The 17,910-nt window shown below is 38.0% G+C and overlaps 1 protein-coding gene across 2 annotated transcripts in view; it reads left to right on the top strand.

Moving 5' to 3' along the window:
* The first annotated feature begins 3,697 nt into the window (after positions 1–3,697).
* The window catches only part of ctbp2a (C-terminal binding protein 2a), a 72,248-nt gene continuing 58,035 nt past the window's right edge, over positions 3,698–17,910 (top strand). For both annotated transcript variants that reach the window (XM_086171806.1, XM_086171804.1), the window contains exon 1: positions 3,698–4,038. The gene's annotated coding sequence lies outside the window, so the exon portion shown is untranslated. The remainder of the gene's footprint in view (positions 4,039–17,910) is intronic.

Raw genomic sequence — 17,910 nt, forward strand, 5'->3', positions numbered from 1 at the left:
CCAGCTGCCAAAAAATCCATTAAATTCCACATTTCAGAATTTGATTTAAACCCTCCTCACCTTGCGTTTACTGTCCCTTTTATGTAACATAAACAATGTGATTATTTTAGGAAAATTGAGAAAAAATATATTTAAACTAGCTATTTGACATGCCCCTCAAATTGGATGGGGGGCCCTAGAATTTTTTAGTTTAATCAATTTGTTTTTCCTTCAGTTTTCTTTGCCTACAGCTTGCACTACTCCTCAACATCCAGTGTTCTTTTAACTGTCGTTGGAGGAGGACAATATATCTAGAAATATCACGGGTCTAATGATGTGTTTTCACATTTTTCTCAAGCCAAAGGGGCAAATCAGCCTAATTTGCATTCTATCTGAGACTTAAGTATAAAACAATGAAGGTATCAGTGTCTTTGCAGCTGCTACAAATGTGTCAGGGGTCTTACTTTGGTGCTGCGTAATTGGATGTGAGTGCAGTCAGAATGGTTCTTTTGAGTCACATTGTACCATTGAAAGCAGCTGAATGTGCACCTACAGTGAAGGAGGTACATGCCGTACAATGACCAATTCCCTACTATCTGATAATACAATTAAATGTAAATGACACTCTTCCAAGTCTTTTCAAAATGCTATGAAGAGTGTCATAAATTGTTCAATTCCAAATTAAACATATAGACATTTGGTCTGCTAATTGTGAGTACTCAGCCACCAATAGCCAATTGCCTGCACTCCCTTTTCTTTAGGAAAAAAAACAGGTGGAATTATGTGAAATGCCGATTTTGAATAATAATGGTCCGCTCCAAGGTAGCTTGGTTATACACAGCATTCGATTCAAGGTCATTTGGAAAACTAGCAGACTATATGGTGGGGATAAAGATGTATGAATTGTTTCTGGAAGGATGGAATGAATAGCAATCATGATTTTCAGAAAATACCCCTATAATTAAATGCTTGGTATGTTATCATGTGGAATGCGAGAACAAGAAAGAGAATGTTATAAAATTGGGTGGTTAAGCACGAGAGACTGATTCAAGGTTACGGTAAAATATTCATTCAAATTAGCTAAAGAGTGGAGCAGCATAAGAATAACCCGTCTTTAAAGATTAACATAACCCTTGGAGGTGTTATTGTATCCCCGTAACCAAGTCAAGACTTCAGCAGGTGCCGAAGAGGTCCCTCTATTTCTCCCTCCCTCTCTCTCTCCCTCCCTCACTCACTCTCTCTCTGTGAGTTACTGCATTAAGTCCCTCAAATTTAGTAGCACAATCATGAGCCTCCTGTTCACTCTCTGGAGTAGAAGAATCGCTTTGCATTTTAAAAAGGTCAAACACTCAGATTTCTGCCAGGAGGATCTGAGGGAAGTAAGAATGTCTCTCTGCAGAAATATACCGTTGCACACTACTGATCCTCTCAAGTACTCACAGTGAAACAGATTAGAGATGTGTGTGTTGTCTGTCATCTTCTAACACCCACTACTGTATATAAACAAAGCAAATCACATTATCAAACTGAAACATTTCGATAATCCAAAGGGGTCTATTAATTCAGAATCAGATTGATATGCTTACATCTTGAGAGTATGAAGAAAATGTTGAACATATTGTGAACGATTTCAATTAGTTTTACTCCATTTCTTTGTAATGTGCAAATGTAAATCCGCATTCACATCAACAGTAAGATGCTTTAGTAAATAACCTGCAGTAAAACAACAGAAGGTAAGATTATAATTAGCAAACACAGCCTTTTGCAAGGTAAAACCCACATAAAAAAGTTTCTTTGGAATTCCATAGACAGGCTGACGGGAGGAATTTTAGGATAACCTTGTCACAGATTGCAACCTTTAATAATCTATTACACAAATAACCTTACGTTTGTAGTGATATTTTTCCAGCAGTGGTTTGGTATTAGAATCTGACAAATTGTTTGGTAATGTTAATGGTAATATTTGAATTTCATGTCTCAGTCATCTGCTCACTGATGATTTAATACCAACAAAACTTTGAAGTGGCAATACAATACTTTCTGTTGTCTTTTCATCCCTCCTGCAATTTATTCCCTCTGCCATTCCAAACATATGCTTCTGTTGGTGTCCCCTGTTGGCTGGTGTTGATCTTTAGAGTGTTTGGATTGCTGCCCAGTGGTTACATTGTGCTGCAGACAAAATTACCACAGGGGAAGATGCTCTCGGGACGGGGCCAAAAGCCCCAAGGCCTGGGACCTCACATAGCAGTGATGCAGAAAACCATAAGAGATGCATGAAAGATTAATCTTCTGCATGCAGTTATTATTATTTCTTTAAATAGCTCTCTATAGAGTTAATGGGAAGTTCTCAAACTTGTGTTGGAAATCTGGGGATCAAGAGGACTGAAAACTAAAGACATTAGAAAATATAGGAGGTGATACAAGTTAGTGCTGCAGTGGCTACATCAATCGTAATAGGAGGAACCGTTAATTAACATCTATCTATTTGGAAATCAGAAGGTAGAAGCCATTTTTGTCTTTTATAAGATAATTTGTCATGAGTATGATAGGATATTATTCAAATTAATCTTCTCAATACATGTCTATACCTGCATGTGATTGAAAAAATGATTGATCACTGTGAATAATCCAACTCTCCATACTGTCTGTAGAGTGTGTGTAGTGTCCAGTTTCTCTGGACTATTACAATTGAGAAGTAACTAACAGACCAGCTGAAATAATGAAAAAGGCTTCTTCATTTTTCAGTCTGTGTAGACAAATATTATAAGTGGGGTAATATCCAAAGTCTTTTCGGAATATTATTAGTCACATCCAAGGCTGAATAACAATTGGTGTCCCTCTTAGTCAATACAGTAAAGTAATTGCTGAAGTCTCCTTTTCATGTGAAATCTTGTTTCTCTCCTTGTTACATCACTGATATGCTTGAGGATTTGCACATCAGTGTGTAGAATGACTTATGTGAAGAAATGAAGGTCCTTTTCATCTTCATTTGTGAAAGTGCCAATTTTCATTGGGAGTCTGACTACTTTACAAAACTTTGTTTCAGTTGTAATGAAGTCCAGCTTGCAAATGTGGAGCTGCCAGTGCACAAAAACATAAAATTGATATTAAAGCGACACACGAGCCAGCCTTTATCCATCAGTTGATAGTGTGCAGTGACAACATTTTGAAATCCTTCATTAGAGAGCAGTGCAGAATACGGCATTTTAACGCCCCCCCCCCTTCTGCAGAATCATTTTCACATTAAGGACAACTAGTCTATTATCCTGCATGCCTTAAATATGTACAGAAATAAATTTTATTTAGACCACTGCAGTATTATATATGATTCACAAACGATTGCGTTTAATATAAACAGTACATCGGCCAGATATTTTTAAAATGATTTTATAAACCTAAAAAATTGTGTTTATTTGTAGTCAGCTTAGATGGGATAGTAGTAGACTGCTGATGCCCGGTTGTGAAGTGGGACAGGTGAGGGATAATAGAGCAGCCGATTTCACTTTATATTTATATTCTAATGTTATCTTAATGTTATTTTAGTTTATCGAGTAAGAGAATGGGGAAAGCATTAACACCGATCGCATCGCTGTCCCATCTCCATCAACTACGGGGTGTTTTTAGCCCCGCGGGTGTGCGCGCGTACGCGTGCGCGCGCCTGTTGGGAAGAAGTGGGTAAAGGCTCCGCCTCGCTCAAAAAGCGAGAGGAGGGAAAAAAAGGAAAAGCAAACTGATACACACCTCTCAATTCTGGCAGGAGGGAAAGAATAGCAGTGTTTATGAACCGTATAAGTAAACAGCAGGACGGGCGGCCACGCCGGGCTACTTCCCCCCTAACGTTTAAAAAACCCGAAGCGAGGCATTGTTTTCTCTGCGCCGGAGATCTGTCCCGTTCAGGATTAAGTTTTTTGAATTTTTTTATATATTTCCATGTCATCTAAAAGGTGGATCATTATCTAAATCCGAGATAACAAGCGAATTCGAAAATGCGTAGCCTGCGATGCTATTTCCGGAGCCCCCAAAGCCGAAGCTCGAACTCTCAGTAATCGTCCAGTCGAGGTAGGATTCGAGATTATCGCATAGGTGATGTTTTGAATTTTTCAGTGTGGTTGCTTCGCCGGGGTGTAGTTTGGAAAAGCTACACTCTCGTCGCCGTCCATGTGTCCCTGCGCCATCAACAAGGAGGGTGGGAGTAGCGTGTGTGTTTGTCGTGTGTGTGTGTGAGTGTGTGTGGGAAGACATTAGCAGAGACTTACGATGTGGAAACGGGCTTCTAGTTCCTTAATGAGCGGGGAACAATTACGGATTACGTAACGCTCAACAGCTCAACACACCGTGAGTCTTTTTATGAAGGGTGGATATTAGTAGGGTTTTTTTTTAATTACAAAAAATAAAATATATAAATGTTCGCCGAGAGTTGGGTAAAAAGTTTGGTGTTAAGTGCTGGGCAGGCACATTTCTCTCTGGCACATAGAAAACTTAACTTGTGAGCGGCCAGCTAATTAACGAGTGCTTAATTAGCGAGCCAATCAGGCGGCCATGCTAGCACCTGCACATAAGAAGAATAGGATTAGCCCTCCGTTTTCACCGTGTTGACAGACAATACTGTTTCTTAAAAGGCAACTCTCTCCTTTCTCCCTCTTTTTTTATTACTGCAATCGGAGGCTCCAGAGGAAGAAAGCCTCAAGTGGAGGAGGAGGAGAAGGAGGAGGGCGGCTCCATTGTCTGGCCAGCGAAGGGGTGGGGATTGAGGCTGTATGCAGATGTGCTGCTAGCAACGGACATCTGCTCTCCCCCTGTGGGCATTGTCACAACAAGGCAGGGGAACTTAGTGAGAGCCAGACTGCAGTGTGGAGCCCTTTTTAAGAATAAAACTAAACAAAAAAAATGCTGGTCCTTACAAGAGGCTAATATTTGTTTTTGTCATATTTAGTAGAGCACAAGATCATCTCTTGAGGTGTGCTTTGAATCATTTAGGATTGTGCGTTGAACTCGGATAAGAACATGTGTCTTTCTACTTTGTTTCCAAGTACTGTCCTGCATGTAACACCATTCCCCTCGCCGTGTCCCTCTCCTCATCCACCTTCTTCAACTCTTCTTGGGGTTGAACTTCCCCTCACGTCGTAGTAGCTTGCATGTGTTCAGATATGAAAGCTGGCCTCCCAAGGCAAACACATCACAGGCAGCTTCACAATGTTTGTGGCAGCTCCTATCAGGCCTTTTGATTTATCACTGGGAGGAAAATGCAAAACCAATGCTTACATATTTATGACATCCTGCACACAGCTTGTGCTTGATGGTAGCTATCAGTGTTGATGCATGCGTGTGTGCGGGCATGTGTTTGTATTGAAAACCAGGAGTCTTATTTGCCTCAACAGATATTCCCTGGTGACTTCTGGAGTCAGTATACTGTGATTGCTAACATGATTTTCACTTATAGAGAGCACTGTTGTACATGGCTGATCTTCTGTAACATGCTTGTGTAAGGACTCATTCTTGTGTTTCTGCTGTATTATAATATAAGTCCAGCTGGGAAGCAACAGCCCAAGGAGCATTTTGTTGACATGATTACTTCATAATCAGAAAGAGCAAAAAAAGCAGTAACATAGGAAATAATCGGAACTGTTCATTGGCTGCCTGTTTTGAAGTCACAGCGGCAAAGCAATTACAATTGGTTAATCATATTCTCAGAGTCTAATACTCCATTTAACACAGTAATTTGGACGCTGCTGAAATAGCTCTTGTGAATTCTACTGAGAATTCCCACAATGGCTTGGCCACTAACGGCTTTTAAAAGTTCCCATAGGAGTTGGTTTGAGAGGATTTTACTGTCATGTGATTGTACTATGCATTGTGGAGGGTAGGTAATGGGTGTGAAATTACACTGTGCCATCTGCAAAGGACAAAAAAATGTACGGGCTAATGTCAGTCAGTGAGTGATTCACAAAACCACTGCGCAAAGAGGATTTATACCACAGGTCTATTGAAGTAGCTGCAATTAATGTTTTATTGAATGTTTTCCCTTTCTTTCATTTAGCACTTACTTCACATCAATATAAAAGCCTTACAAGTTAAGCCCCGAAAAGTAGAACATTCCAATGATAAGAATTATTTCAGATCAAAAAGATCTTTGTCTCGCCTAAAGTGTGATTCTGCATTGAAGCCGTGATATCTGAAACCAGATTTTGTTTTGACACATTAAAGTAACGAGGGAACTAAGGGTTTAGGAAAATGCTCTAGAGATTTTTGTTTATTTGCATCATCTATACATGTTTTGGAAAGTGAGTATGAACTGCAGAGATCAAGTTTGGGGTTAAAGGTTCGAGATGATTCTAGAAAATATTGGGAAATAGATTCACTTATAGCTTACACTAAAAGTAAGTCTTACATCACTTCAGCTTTTTGCATATTTTTCATGTGTAAAGCATACATTCATAAATTATTGTAAAAGTGAGCAGTGATGAATGGGTGCCTGCCTTTTTCAAATCAAGTAATTAATTGATCATGTTAAAAAAACAAAAAAGACAATGTAAAATTGTACAATGCTGTCAAATGTAACCAAAATTGCAAAACAATACAGAATATTTGTAACACTTGAGCATAAAAATAGTATGACCTATTCTTGTTCAGTTTAGTTTTCTTCTCACCACATACCCAATGTTACCATAATTGTTGTAACAAATCAATCTGGCATTTCATTCAAGGCACCACACATTTGGGTGCCTGACATTTTTTTTCAGGTAAAACTGGTACTTAAGTAACCTTTTGCAGTCCAGTAATTGCAAATTCGTCGATTTGACATTTTGGTATAAACAGAGGTTTTAACAGGGTGATTTGATGTGTTGCTTAAATTCAATGAGTATGGTTTATCATGGAACAGTATTCTATCCATTTATAAAGTGCTAACCTGTGATAGTTCTGACGATTGTTGGATTGTCCCAAAATTGAATTTTTCACATAAAGATAATTATATTAGCTATGGATGATTCTAATGGTAAATTAGCAAATTACTATGTACAGAGGAAGAAGTGGTATCTTATCAATAAATATGCATATGAAATAAAATCCAATACTTTATCAGTAGACATGGGTTATGCCAAGATGATTTTTTTGTCACACACACACACACACACACACACACACACACACACACACACACACACACACACACACACACACACACACACATTCACAGGAACATAAAGTATGGAAATTTCTGATAACATGATTACAAACATGTGACAATAATTAATACAAACATGTTAGGTGGTACCAGATAGAACTAAAGAACAATCATTTACATTTTTAGGGATTTTGGATCATAATTCATTTTGATAATAATTTTTCAGCACATTTTTTAATTTTTTTATTGCATGGCATTCAAGGATTTTTTTTTAAACATTTCCACATCACTGAATTGTGAGGAGTATCTGCAAATTTACAATGTCTAACTTCCCTCCATGCTGCCTGTACTCTTGCATGCGCATTTGTCTGTGTTTTTGGTCTGTGTCTGCTTGTCTGTAGGAATTTGGAGAACACTTACCTGTTTCATTTAGCATGACCCAATGAAATATCAATCTGGAAGATCACTTTATTTTTGTATTCTTCCATATCTCAAGTTACTGCAAATTTTCACAGTTGCTTTCAGTTGTCAGGAAATGGTGTATGACCAAAAAAGCATGCATGTGGCATTGCATTCCGGCATGAGGTCATCATATGACTTCAGCAAGAAATAGAACGCGACTGGTAGAAGCTGCAAAGCAGGAGTCCAAACCTGTGTCCAAACCTATTTCAGTTTCATGTGAAGATAAATTTAGGTTGGATGATATAGCTAAATATCAGCCAGTAGTTAAGTGATGGCTTTACCGCTGTGTGAAAGTTTAAAAGAAATAAAAATAACATGAATTAATTAATAGTCATAATTATTTGTGTGTGTGATTAATTGTATTTGCCTACTACAAATCCATGACACAATATAGCAGTTTTAATTACCCAGTCCAAGTGACAGATGAAACCATATTACTTTGAATTCAAATAGCACATCAGTTTAGATGCTGTAGATGCTGTAAGCTAGATATACTGAACAATTCAGTAATGGTGTGAATTGTCAGATAATCAAGCTCTTGGCTCCACTGGAATGATGCTGACGGATTTTTAATTTTTTTTGTATTTTCGAACAATATGAGATTGCATAGACAAGATAGCTGTATAATAACCGCCTACCTAGTATAAATTGTCGCAGTGTGGTGGCCCTACACCTCATGGATCACTGACAATTTTCATTTAAAGAGTTTTATAATACCTTTCCAATGTACATATTAAGAACATAAGAAGAGGGGTTAGGATCCGATAGATCAAAAAAGGTAGGCTGAGAGAAAATAGAGAAATATGCACCTTACTTTATGGAAATATATCTTTCTGGTCTTCTTTGTCTCACCTCTCTTCTTTTTCAGTTTTGCAACACTTGCAAGCCCTGTCCGATTACTCATTAAGTTAATCTTTCAATATGTACACATACATGTGTGCTTGTGTGTCTGCCTGTCACATTTTTTATTTGCAAGAACTAGCAGAGACAAAGCACCATCTGCACACAGCAGGCTGTCCTGAGTGCCTGCTACTCTAGCTGGGGCAAAGAAGAGGCTTTCTATGAGCATGTAAGCATTGTTACGAAACAGTCGACTGCTGTTGCGACGCTGGTTGATAACGCTGATTGTTAATAATGTCCTCCTAGATGAGTGTGCCTTACTGGAACCAGAGAAGGGGCAGACATTAATGAAGACAGGAAGGAAAAGAGGCAGAAGAAAACTGAAAACAGCACAGTTCTGACCATCTTGAGTTGCTGAATTTTTCTGAAGAGGATAAAACATTTATACATAGTACCTGAAAGCACAGGCTCATGTTAGGCTTTACTTTTTTGTCCCTTCTTTCCTTCCTTCTCTTCTATTTCAGCGTCTCAGAGGGGAGGTGGCAAGCGGAGGAGGAGCGGGTGGGGGTAGGGGAGTTGAGGAAGAGATGGAAGGCTTGCATTGTGTCGTGCCAGAGCCCGTACTCCTGTCCAGCTGACATATACTTGTGTCAGGAGGATCTATCCTGCTGATGTTAGGGAAGTGTAAACTGAAAGAGATGTCTAAAATGCTGAAGTGGGCTCAGGCTAGAGGAGGGGTGGCTCAGTTGTTTGCCTTTCTGCTGAGCATCACTTCACGTGGAAAACTTTTTGCCCAATCTTGCTGACGGCTTTACAGGGGGGAAAAGATTTAGAGTTTTGGGAGATACTCACAAGTGCACAGAGCTCTGGCCCTTTGTGGATCGTTGACACTGACGTTTGGACATGAAGAAGGGGAGGAAAAAGAGAAAAGCCCTGCTTTTTTTCAGCTGTCTTACCACACAAACTGATTTGCCGCTGTTCATAGTTCTTGAAGACAGCAGACTCTGAACCTTCCAATCACATGAATATGCATGATAGTCCGCTTTTCTTCTCCGTCCTCAAGGCTATATTTTTCCTCACCCAGAGACCTGTCGTGTTGTTTGATTGGCCCTGACATTTGAAAAGGTCCTTGAATAAAAAAAAGTTGTTTATGACAACTGGAGAACTCTCCTTGCAGCAGAATAAAATGGCATTTTGAAAGGAGCACAGCTCTTGCATATTTAAATGCTAATGGATCTGTAAATGTGCAGGCTGATAGGATGTTTCAATCTGTAGTAGCACAGTATGCACACTGAGTATGTCGGCGCTCCATCCAACAGCTGCTTTAAATAGCAGTAGAAGGTGGATCGCTACATTTTAGTGACTGATTATGTTGAGTTTGAAGATTTTTTTTTCACACAAATGATCATCTTCTCTTTTATGGCAGTACAGAGATGATCTCAATGCATGAGCAGAGTTACATACCTCAGGGATTTTTTTTTTAATTCCTAGAGCTGTCCAAGGTGTATTATTTCAATGGTTATGATGCAGATAAAGTTTTAATGGCTTGTTTTATAAGTCTGTTGATACTGTTTGGCAAAGCGTCCCTGTCAGTCTTAGACAAGGCCTCTGGGATTTTGGCTAGGCAGGGTGGCATTGGCTCATGGCTGTATTATGCACTGTTTTGTTAGCATTAGACAACCACACACACCATGGGTCTCCCCGGACTTTGACCTGCTTACTCAGTTATTTGGCCTGTTAGTAATGCTTTCCTTTGAGTTGCAGTATTGTAATGACGTAAGACCCCTTTCTTCTGCTATAAGATTAAAATTTGTGTTGTTTTTACTGCTAGGAAAATAAAAATCGTGGTTGTTAATTAATAGTTGGCTCTTTTATGAGAAGTTAGTCACAAATTTAGTGAAGTGGCATGACCTGCATTAAAGGTCTGAAATACTCCTGCAGTGTTTCTCCAGCATAACAAGGTGCAGTTTCATTCCAATCATACTCAAATGTTTATTAAAGGCTTCCCCATGCAGCTGAGTACCTCATCTCAAATAATATTTTTTTTAAAGTAATAATTTCAGAGATTTGAAAGGTTTACTTCTTAATTCTAATCCCTAGCTGATACCATCAGGTAGATTTGTAGACAAATCCTTACAAGAACAAAACAAGAAATACAATATTTTAAGGTAAATTCTTACTTATTTTCACTGTATTGTTTAAAGTTGAATATTGCCAGTTTATTACAAGTGTTGTCTGATCATTTTGATATCAATGCAAAGGAAACAATGATCTGACTATAAAGTTATCTACCATATACTATACCATAAAAAATTATGGTATAGTATATCAGTTAGGAGATACTTTTTCGTCGATGGTTTGCCAAGCCCTATGTGCAGATTTCAGCAGTCACAATACCAGGTTTTTCATGTGTCTAACAACCTCTCAGCTTGCATAAATACTGGCACTTATCCAAACACGGAAATCTGGCTTATGTCCATAAAAGCATTTGAACTGTACACTTCAATATTAAATGAGAGGCTGGCCATTGATTTAAATGAGCTGGGCACATCAGCATAGACCCCTTTTACAAGCATATATACATGCGTTCACAATATCACACAATGGCTGTCAGAGACTTGCTACCGTACAGTGAGTTAAACAGAGCTTAACTGACAGCTTCATCAGTGTCGAATATTATTGTTTGTTGCCAGCTGTCATGTAAGTGATGCCAAAATAAGTGGCAGAGATGAATAATAGAGTCTTATCACCTCAGCTTTCTCAGTTATGAATATGTATATCTATTTTTCCAATGTTGGGTGAGCCTGGGGCTGGCTCTTTGATTCTTGGCTGCTAAGAGGCTCTGTGGGATGGTTGGCTTTTCAACTCATCAGCGTGTTTCTACAAAGACATGTTTGATTTCCACTCTTATGAAAATATTTGATCCATGATCCTGAACAAAAAAGGATTTACTGTTAATGTTTCACTAAACAAGAGAGAAGTCACTGACTGCCAGTCCCTTCCTCTCATTTGTACTGGGAGTACTTATGTCAGGGTTGATGTTGGGTTAGGAACCAGCATCCTTGATGTTTTCAAACTGCTTTAGCAAGTATGTTTTGAGTGGAGTAGGTTATTTTAAGGCATATGGTTGTGTTTTCTGTCCCTTTTGTATGTCTTTTAGTTGGATTATGCGGTTCCCAATAGGATGATTTACTGTACAGTGCTTATTTGAAATTGTAATTTTAAAATAGTTCCATGAATTGTTAAACAAATAGAGAAATAATGGAGTTGTCATAGCCCCTAACACTAATCACAATATTACATCTACATTATTTTGATACCCAAATGGAAACAAACCTTTCTCAATGATATTGATCCCATTTTACCTCTGAAAATTTGCCCACAAACAATACTGTGTATAAGTAACACGATTTTCCAAGAATAAATGTGTATGTTGTGTTTTATTTAACTGAATTCAATATCTGTTCAACATATTGGATGCAATCCATATTGGATGGAATTGGATGCACTGAGGGAAAGTTATGTCTGCCATGTTTGATTTTTGCATTTATTTGTTTAATTGCCATTTATCCCTGTTTTTTTATTATCACAAAATCCAGAATTCATAGTAAACCTAAAATTATATTGTTGTGCTTAGTCAGCCCAAGTGTAAATTTAAAGTGCTCAGATATTTAGAATATCTCACAGAGCATATTTCTTTAATTTACCAGTTCACTCACAAGAACCTTTCTTTTGTTCCTTCTTTAAACTTCGTCAGTGACCTTTCTGATCTCTTCCCCTGCTGCTAAGCTCTTGTTCCCGTATTTTCCTCGAATATCAGTTGCACCTCTTAATCCTTCTGTGCCCTTGTCTTGTCCACCAACCCCCATCCTTCATTTTAATTTTTCTGTGTTCTCACTCACAGGTGGCTTAGTGGTTTGATGGCTCTTCTTAGATGGCTGTCCGTGGCTGTTTTTTGTGCTTTGCATGTATTCAATACCAGCCGCTGTCCTTGGTAAGGAAACCATCCTAGTTAAAAAAGGCTGGCTGTACATTGGTATACATAAATGTATACTCTTAGTCATTATGAAATATAAGAGGATATCCATACAAGCAGTATTGAATTGACCTTAAAGCTAAGCATAAAAAAAAAAGGAGGCTGAAAAACACTGCTATAATCACTCGGAACATTGTAGACGAGAAATAAAACTTGTTTCTCAAAACTTGAATGTCACTAAATGAAGGTTCTATTGGGTAATCATTCATTTTTGCACAGCTAGATTCGAATTTATAAGTCATTATATATAAATTGTGTTTGTATGATGATTAGTTGTACACCATCAGGAGCTCAGTCGCTATCTCGGTTTCAAGCATTTCATGCTGGGCAGAGTTTCTCAGATCTTCTTCCCTGGGGGTAGCATGCAGCCAGACACCCACCTTGGCCCCAGTTCCCAGCCGACAAGTCTGTATTTTTGGTGCTTGTCTGAATCCATATGTGTGTGTGTGTGTGTGTGTGTGTGTGTGTGTGTGTGTGTGTGTGTGTGTGTGTGTGTGTGTGTGTGTGTGTGTGTGTGTGTGTGTGTGTGTGTGTGTGTGTGTGTGTGTGTGTGTGTGTGTGTGTGTGTGTGTGTGAGGGCAGCTGCATTCAGCAGTGTTCTCACAGCTCAGCTGAGACTGACAGATGGAATCATTTCACACACAGACCGAAAGGCAGGATACAGGAAACCAGGGTGTGTTTCATAGTCCTGACCCTCCTATGGTTGGTATTAATCTAGGTCAGAGGCATTTAGCTCCCAGCGAGTTCGCCTCTGGGGCAAACTTGGCCTTTCCTTAACCCTGTTTATTCAACCAACTTTGCTACTTACTTTACCTAATTTGCTTAATGGACCATGATGATACTTCTGCCACTGGTCCTGCAGCATCTTTTTGACCTGATTTGGAACTTATCACACTATTGATTGCACAAAATTATTCATTAGAAATTCTATTTTTTATTGAGTTAGAAGAGGGGGAAATTCACCTAACATGATAATGATCTGAACATCTGTATCCTCAATTTTAATTGATAAACCGCTTTTGGATTCACCAATGCTTGTACGGATATCATCTTAAACATTGAAATTTCAGACTCTCAAGACTCAAACACTTGGATAATGTTAATAACCATTTTAGGGCTTCTTGAAATCATTCAATCTAGCCATTAGTTGTACACTTAAGAGTAGACGTCAACCTCACTTTACTCAGCATTAAAGTGTAAACAAACATTTTTAAATTAGTTTTAAAAAACCCCAAAGCCTCTTGATATAATTTTCTGTAAGCTATCATACAAATTGTTTTCTTTCCCCAGACTGAACTTACATGATTATTAGATCTTTTAAAAAAGATCTATTGCTCTCCTGCGTCAATTTGACTAAAACAGTCAAGTGAAAAAATGTTAATGAGGGCTGATATGAAAAGAAGCTCAGGAAGTTCTCCTATTGTGATGACCACTTAGAAATATAAACTCATCTCTGCAGTTAATGGGCAGTTTAATTATATTCACTGTTATTGCATGCATCATGTGACCAGTGGTTAATAGGTTGATAATTACAGATCATTAAGTTCAACAAATAAAATCAGCACTTACTCAACATTTACCTTAAATGTAAAGATGGATTTCATAAAAGTTGAATAATTCTAAGGGATTTTTTTGTAAATGACTCATGTACAGAACACATATTTTTTCAGTGATCCTTACATGCAACATTAAGATACATATTGCTGTGCTGATTATTGACAGTGATAAATATGAACTGAAGAAAAGGAGCATAAGGTTATCGGTCTTAATTTTCTTGTATTTTTATCTCCTTGAAACCTCACTGCGTTTTAGTCCTGGAGGCATTTTTTATTATGATCGCTTCTCATTATTCATGCTCAGTGCTCATTTTAGAGGCCCTAAAATTACTCCTTGAACAGAAACTGTGGCATCTTAAGTTTTCTGTCGGCTCTTGGTTGGATGATTTCTTTTATATTTTGAATGGCTGATCCTTAAAATTATTTTTAAAGTATCTTGGTTGCTAGTTGAGTCTGGTCCATTTTTAATTTTTCACCTAGGGTCCAAAGTATGGAATATTTCAGGCTTTCACTAATACCCACATTGTTCTTGCATTAGAATCTACCCTCTATTAATAATCTCTATTGCAATCTGAAACATTTATATATGAGGCCAATTCAGTTTTGGTTGTATTGCCCAGAATCACAAACAAACCCTTACATACTTAAATGAAGTAAGGAAAATCTACTAAAGGCACCAGAGGGCTATATTCTTTAAGATAGCACCTAGGAAATATCAATGTGACATTCCATTATTGGATTTTCTTGCTGGAAGAAAATGTTGACACCTGGGATGCAGAAAATGAAAGAAGGGTAAAAATGACAAGTTATGCTGCTGCTTTTATTACTGCTATGGCCAGTGCCACTGCTCGCACTACTGGTGAGAGAGAATAGCGTGCCGTTCCTAGATGACAAACCTGGTAATGAGCTGTAAAACTCTGGATTTTATTGGGAAAAGGCTTATGCCTCAAGGTCATTTCAGTTACTCATTCTGACCAAATAAAGTTGGAGTTCTAATACGACAGTGTAAACTTACAATTGACAATAATACTATCACAGTGAAGCCAAAGGGTTGTTTCACTGACTGGCTCATAGTCTGTTCACTTTGAATTTTGGTTGCATCTACACCTGAACTTTGCCATGTTCTGAAATGATGGCACATATGGCATGGCATGATCTGAAATGATGTCATCATCCCAAGCATTTTAATGTTGTGCATTAAATTGGTTCATTCTCTTTTTTTCTGAACTCATCAGTCAAGTGAAGAGAAAAATTAAAGTGTCAAAGATTTCAAAACACAAGTTTAGATGTTGAAAAGACTCTCAACTAGGGTTGTACATTACAATAAAACAGACAGAATGTTTTGGTTAATTTTATTATCATTACAGAATGGATGTTGTGCCACTAGTGTGTCATTTTTATCCCCTGGTGATTACACATAACTTAATAATTCATTATTGTTAAGTTGTTATGTAAAGAAAATGAATCTGCTTGATAGATGGCTACATCACTAATTTAACATGGCTGCAAAATGACTGGTATCATCATGAATGTCAAATGCCATGAAATGCCATTGTCAGAAGGGCAGTCGATTATCAACCAGACAATTTAAATTCCTGTCATGCAACCTCATACATTCACACATACTTTCTGTGATTATCTGTATGTTAAATAAATAGGTTTTCTTTGTCTCTTGAGTCTTGCAGGAGAAAAACTGCAGCATAATATTCAGATCTGCATGCAGTGCTTTACATTTTGTTCAGATATACATGCTCAGTTGCATGTCTTCAGCGGTTTTGTAGTGGTGTCTTTGAAAAAAAAAATCCAATTATCCCAGTTGAAATTTTATGCCAGACTTTGTTTTAGTTCATTAGATATAAAGAGCTGGAGAGAGGTGGAGGGTAGGCTATGCCAAAAGCCCCAATGGTTCAGACTAACAGCCTGCCGTACACAATAATATCACCATTATGGGTTTCCTGGGTGACTAAAACGAATAGGCGTTATTACAAAATTGTGCATTAGCCCAAGTCAGCAGTTAGTACTACTGCAGTCTCATTTCATTTAGACTTGAGAGGAGAGAAAGATGGAGAGAATGGGAGGAGGGGGAGAGAGAGAGAAGTTGAAGGAGGTTTGGAAAGGGTTTAGAGAGAAAGTGAGATAGTGTAAAGGCAAACAGGGAATCAAAGACTGCAATCTGCCAGAGGGTTGCATGACATGCAAAAAGAGTGAAAAAGGATACATACAGGTAAAAGGACGGACCCGGAGGATCACAATGATGATGGAGAGATTTAAATGTCAGTAACTGGTGTATTCAGACTGAGTGTTGAGCTTAAAAGAGGCCTGAAGGGAAAAGAGAGGTATAAATCAATGGTCTGAGTGACAGCTTTATGTCCCTCACTGAGTGCCATCCATACAATTAATGAGAGACCTGAAAAATGGAACCACCTTCCCTTCTATTTTTTTTTCTTTGCTGCTACCTTTGCACTTTCTCACATAAATCATAGACTGTGTGTAGATGTTCTTCAAAATGTTGACCCTGGTGAATGACATGCAGCATTAATGAACAGCCTAGTGTCTATTCAGCTACACCGCAATCAGTAGTGTTTGATAGACAGTTTTTGTCAAAAAAATTAATTAAAAAGAATAAAAAATAAAGGCTGTATGCCCCCTGTACTTGTGTGTATTTAAGGGCCAGTGGCCTATCAGCGTGTGTTGTTTCTGACAGGGCTAAATTTTTCATGAATCAATTCAGTTATATGCTGTGGATTAAACAGCAAATTATTGGCACTGAAAAAGTTTTGTATTTTTGTTATTTTTCTGGGCTGTCTTATAGTCTGTACAAAAATTGATGTTCAATTTTGTATTGAAAGATGGTTTTCTATATATTTTTGGCTGACTGCCTTGCTTGTCAGTGAACAAGTAAAAAGAGCATGACAGTAATCCTCTTTTTGGTATATATTGTTAGAGACCAAAGCATAACAAACAAGGGAACAGCACCGGTAACCATGATATTGATCCGACAAAAATAATAAATCAACCATATGAAGCTTCTTATCTATGGTAAATGATAACATTTCATGAGGATATTTTGCTAAATGAAAACTCAAAAAGTCTGCATAGACAATTCAATTTGTTGCTAAAACACTCCTACCGGGATATGAAACTACACTGCAGATGGTAAAAAACAACAACACAGTAAGAATGTGGAAATGGATCCAGTGGAATCAAGGGGCTGATAATTAGTCTTGCAGTAGCTTGCAGCAGTCTGGTGGTAGGTCTCTAGTGTTCCACAAACATTCTGCAAAGTCTGACTCGTCATTTGATTGGCTATTGTTTGTCTCAGTTTATGCCAGATGCTGGTTTATATAAGCCTCAATACAATATTTAAATCGTTCACGTGTGGGTGAACTAAATAAAGTGTGTGTCTTAAATGTCAAGGTCTGACATATATTTTCCAAACCTAAAAATTAATTTGCTAATCATGATGAAAAATGCACTTAATGAGCTACTGGTATTAAAATGATGAATGCGACTCCTGAAGCCACACTTCTTGTTATACCTGCGATTTCATCAGGGAATAATTTAAATCGATTGATGTGAGTCCTGACACTTAGGGATAGAAGTAAACTGGTTCAAAAAGGCACAGAACAATCAGGCTGTTTAGTACTTGACTATTTTGGTATAACCACATTTACCTGTCATTCTGATAGACATTCTTCAGAGCTTTCTTTTGCAGTAAAAAAGAATCTGCTTTTCATATTAATTGCTGTCAATTTGATGCCAATAACCAACCTCGGTTGATGAATAACCACTTTAAGTGATGCACCAGCTGCAATAATATAATATGATTCTGGGTGTGTTTCTCATAACCTTGTGGAACCTTTGGTAAGAATATAACTTTAGCTCTGTCTATTCTGTATGTCTTTGCAAGGTAA

The sequence above is a fragment of the Fistularia commersonii genome, chromosome 2 (assembly GCF_037954325.1).
Source record: "Fistularia commersonii isolate RoL2024-O1a breed Wild chromosome 2, RoL_Fcom_v1.0, whole genome shotgun sequence".
In the NCBI taxonomy this organism is placed as follows: Eukaryota; Metazoa; Chordata; class Actinopteri; order Syngnathiformes; family Fistulariidae; genus Fistularia; species Fistularia commersonii.